The 4,613-nt window shown below is 33.4% G+C and overlaps 1 non-coding gene across 2 annotated transcripts; it reads right to left on the bottom strand.

Moving 5' to 3' along the window:
* Nucleotides 1-324: 324 nt before the first annotated feature.
* Nucleotides 325-4,226, bottom strand: LOC114264461 (uncharacterized). Of its 2 annotated transcripts, XR_003629973.2 has the most exons (4): nucleotides 3,855-4,226; nucleotides 3,507-3,666; nucleotides 1,590-2,970; nucleotides 325-993 (listed from the first exon to the last, which is right to left on the bottom strand). It is a non-coding gene; the product is annotated as an uncharacterized LOC114264461 (transcript). The 2 variants fall into 2 exon arrangements; XR_014333812.1 differs by having other exon boundaries at nucleotides 325-2,970.
* Nucleotides 4,227-4,613: the final 387 nt, after the last annotated feature.

The following is a 4,613-nucleotide window of genomic DNA, read 5'->3' as shown; positions in this document are numbered from 1 at the left end:
TGGCAAAAGGTGCATTCCGTGACTAAAAATTTAGTGGCCAATAGTTTCTTCCTCTCATTCTCAATTGTTTTAGCTACTAATTATTTTGTCGCCAAAACTTTTTGGGTTATGTTTTGCTACTAAATTATTAGTCACCAAAACATTTGATTGCGTATTTGGCTACCAAAATATTTGGTAGCCAAATGCTTTAACGTGTTTTTTTTTTTTAAAAAAAAAAAATTTCTAAACAACCTGTATCCATTATGAATACAACCTGTACCCTGTATAAACAATATAATCCATCAACACTAAATATGTTATCAAGCATTCAACAATGTGCACACATTTTAGCTCAAACCATCCAAAACATTAATATTGAACGTCCAATTCTATGTATAATACAAATTCCATACGAACCAAGTCTAATCCAACGTCAATAATTTCATTTCATACATAATATAGGACTAACCTTATTAATTAACAAAAAGGACATATGTACAACAACCTAAATTAGCATATATACTGAATTCTACCATGCCAAATTAGCTTATATTTACCACACCAATGGTATTTCTTCATTTGCAGCCTGTTCATAAGGCTTCCCATTATCCCAAGTTTCAAGAGCCGCAATATGATCACTGTGCTTCTCAAGCAAATCAGCAAACCACAACATTATTCGTGATCTTTCTTGAAAGTACAAAGCAAATGATCAATGTGTGATATTCTTACATAAGCAGTCATCTTTGGCCATGGTCCTTGGTCGAATGCTTTGCGAGCAGCAGACACTGCTTAGTTGACATCTTCAGCCTCAAATGCAATAGCGGTACTAAACCTATTGATGCTTCAACCTCAGATTTTTGTAATAAAAAGAAAAGAGTTCTCTCTTCTAGAAGTGAGAAACCAATTTCATCAAGAAATTTTTTTTTTTTGTAGATTTCAAGTCGTTTCAATTTTACAGCCAAACAAGTTTAATATAAAATTTTAACCCAATCCCTATATATTGAGAGTCTAAACCTGCAAATAAAGAAAACAAAAAGATCATCAAGCATTGGTCATTTTTAAAAAGGGAAATATTTTTTCCTATTAAAGAGTGGAATGATCAGTGTCACCAGATGATGCATCGTGGAATTAAAAAAAAAAAAAAACTACATCCCATTTTCCAATCATACAATTTGAAATAAAATAAACCATAATCACTCTCACTTGTCATAAATTGTATGATCATTCATGTTTGTCCAACTTTGTAACTTCTTCCAAGAGCACCACAAAAAACCGGTCAATGGCACATTTAGCAACTACAATAGTTAAGCAAAATGCCATAGAGAAGCTAGTGGATGTGTGGATGTGCTGACAAAACAGGCAATTGACAGTTCATTCTCAGGGCATGCATGATATATAAACATACTTGTATAAAATATCATTAGACAAACAAAAAATACCCTTAATGCATTTGTATCTTAATGTGACAAATGCATGGCAATTGGCAGCTCATTCTCGAGGCATGCATGATAACCCAAAACACCTCAAGTATTTCCCAATCAGCGGAAGCATTATTAATTGTTTCACTTGTCAAGATGTAGGAATTTGAAACTTAAAATGTTCATGGATACCTGCAACTTCTTCACATTTTCGCCCAATTTGCTTTGTGCCTTCTTTGCAGTACTAGAATCCTGCACCCAAAGATGGAAATAATGCCTCCTACTGGAACATTGTATATGAAATTAAACCTAAATATAAAGCTTAAAAGTAGTGGATCTTATCTTATATCCAATAAAAATTCCAGTCCTTTCATATGGCTCACATCTTAAACATGGCTCACAAAAATTCCAGCACAATGCATTACAACCATCTTAAACATTATGACAATCAATATGGCTCACATTTCCACAATCATGACCAAAATTATTCACCGTAATTCTTTTTTTTAAATGTTCAAAACAAAAGGTGATGTCTTGGTCAGATTTTGAATGTTCAGATCAGTATTAGACCCATTCAAATATATAACTAATTAACCAACTCAAACAAAATGTTCAGTGATGGAGTGCACAACAGATGATTAGACATAAATCTATTGGATGCATACTTACACCAGACCTAGTAAATCCATATTTTTTTCTTAATTTGATCAACTGCACCAGCCTTCTCTACTTGTGGCTCTTCCTTTGACAGCACTTATTCATTTTTTACCTTCATCTCTTTCAGTTTACCTGTTGTGTGAAAGTATTCAACCCACATTTATGCAACAATTAAGAATGGATTGTATTAGAGGCTATTTTGATTCCTAATTGAAATTAAACCAGTGATATGTTTTCATGTAACAACTCTAGTACTTCTAGTAAAATATTTGAAACCATTGAATGATAACTAACTACTTTCTCATGCAACAGGGGTTATACAGCACCAGAATATGCCATCTTAAAAAAAAAAAATTAATTAAAATATTACAGAATTAAAAACTACCAAAAAAAATAATTCAAGTATTCAAGTCTCCAACTCCAATGCAAATGACTCCACCAGCTAGCTAATAATTATAAACTAATCTTTATACAACATTTTCACATAACCATATAGCATTGAAAAATCAGCAATTGCAACAGTGCACTTGCCCTTAAAAATTGAATTACCAAATCATTTTGTAGCAGCAACAAAGCGGGTATTAACATAAATTACATTGTTCTGGGACCACTGATAACATAAAAATTTCATGAATAGACTAATTTTCCCCAAAAACATGTTCACAGAATTTTACAGGCACATTTCCTGAATTTTAAAAACCTTAAAAATGTGTGAAAATAACCTAACCAATACAATTGCAACCATTTTCCATAAAACAGAATTCTTATTTCTATTCAAATGTGTTTAGAATTGCAGAGAGGAGCGGGTGATGGCATTGATGTTGGAGGGTTACCCAGCAGGATTATTAGCATCTCTCATAGAATGCTGAGTAGTGGTTACCATAGACTCACAGCTTGCATCAGTAGTTGCCGACGCCTGCAGGACATTCATTGAACATAGGTATCTAAGCCAAAACATGAAAATGTCATAAGGAAACTTTACTTTTGTTGTTTTTTAGAGCAGTTCAATATAATTCCTAGACTTTTATTATATTGTAGAACAGTTAAATATAATTCCTTTCAAAGTATAAACTGAACAAGCTACCAATTTCACAGGCTATCTATGCAGAGCATTGAGCAAATATGTTTGGACATCCAATATGAGACATAAAATAGATATAATAGGCATCTGAAACACATAGAAGCAAGAAGAAAAAGATCACAAAATAAACAAAATGCACAACCCCACAGACTGGTCCTAGTTGCTAGTTGTTCACAACTTCTGGAAGAACCCGTAAAGTTGGGGTTCCCAAAACTGGAAATTATATTATCATTCTACAAATATAACAAATATTAACCCTTTGATTCTTTTCGAAAGTAAATGCATCCAATAAAGACAGATAACAAGAAATAGAAGTCGATCCATAAATATATAGCAATAGCAACAATAAGGTAAGAGATAAATTAACATACAGTGTGCAGTTGTTACCGCATAAAACCATTCTCGCATACCAACTGTGACACCTGTTTCTACAACCGATCATTCTCCTCCATCAACAGCTTGTTCATCGCTGTCATTTTCCTGTTCACAGTCTGCAGCCGAGAAGCCTCTTTTCGTTGCTTCTCTTGACACCTGCATAGGCCAAAAGAAACTTTAAAAAATCATTTCAAATCCAACCTAAGAACCCAATTTACATTCAATTACACAGATTAATTTATTTACAAATAAGCAGAATTGCAATCAAAATCTACACATTTAAACAAAAATTCCAAGAAATTCAGTTAAATAACCAAAGTTTTGCATCAAGGCCTTTTCTTTACCTGCGATTTTGAAACCAGACTTTGATCTGCTTGGGTTCGATGTTAGACAAAATGGGACAGTCGCGGATCAATTGCTGTCGATGCAAAGAGCTCGGCTTCGGACACTCGACATAAACCCTTTCGAGGGCTTCCACTTGCTCGCCAGTGTACCAGACATATTTTCCGGCATCGAGATGCCTGTTCATGCTATCACTGCTACTCTCTCTGTGCTAATGTGCCACTACCATCGCCATTTTACTCGAATTCGAAGCTTCTCTGCAATTCTAAACACACTGATCAAGAAAAGAAAATGGCGGTGAGAGTGGAGGGGAGAGAAGCGACGGTGAGGGAGAAGGACGCTAAAGAGAGAGAGAGAGAGAGGCGCTATTAATGGTTCAGGGTTGGGTTTGGTTTGGTGAGAGCATGAGATAATTTCTATAAATGGATATTGGCGACTAAACCTTTTTGTCGCTAAAGATATTTTATAAATCCCTCTAAATATTTGAAATGTCTCCCTCCAAAACATTTTACATCTTTGGTGACTAAAATTCAATTTTGTCGCTGAAAACAAACTTTTGGCTACTAAAATTTTGGTCACCAAAGGTAAAAACATATTTTTTTTATTTTTCGTTTTCATTCGACAAAACAAATCAAAAAATTATAATTTTTTTCTAAAATTTCAAAAAAAATTCAATAAAGATAAAAATTAACAAAAAAATAGTAAATATTTGTTGCTTATTTTGAATTTTGAATTTTTAAAATTTTTTAAAACATATATAT

The sequence above is a fragment of the Camellia sinensis genome, chromosome 6 (genome assembly GCF_055761805.1).
Source record: "Camellia sinensis isolate YWXY chromosome 6, ASM5576180v1, whole genome shotgun sequence".
NCBI lineage: Eukaryota > Viridiplantae > Streptophyta > Magnoliopsida > Ericales > Theaceae > Camellia > Camellia sinensis.
Note: the sequence above shows the minus strand (reverse complement) of the source record. Positions and strands in the feature narration are given on the sequence as shown.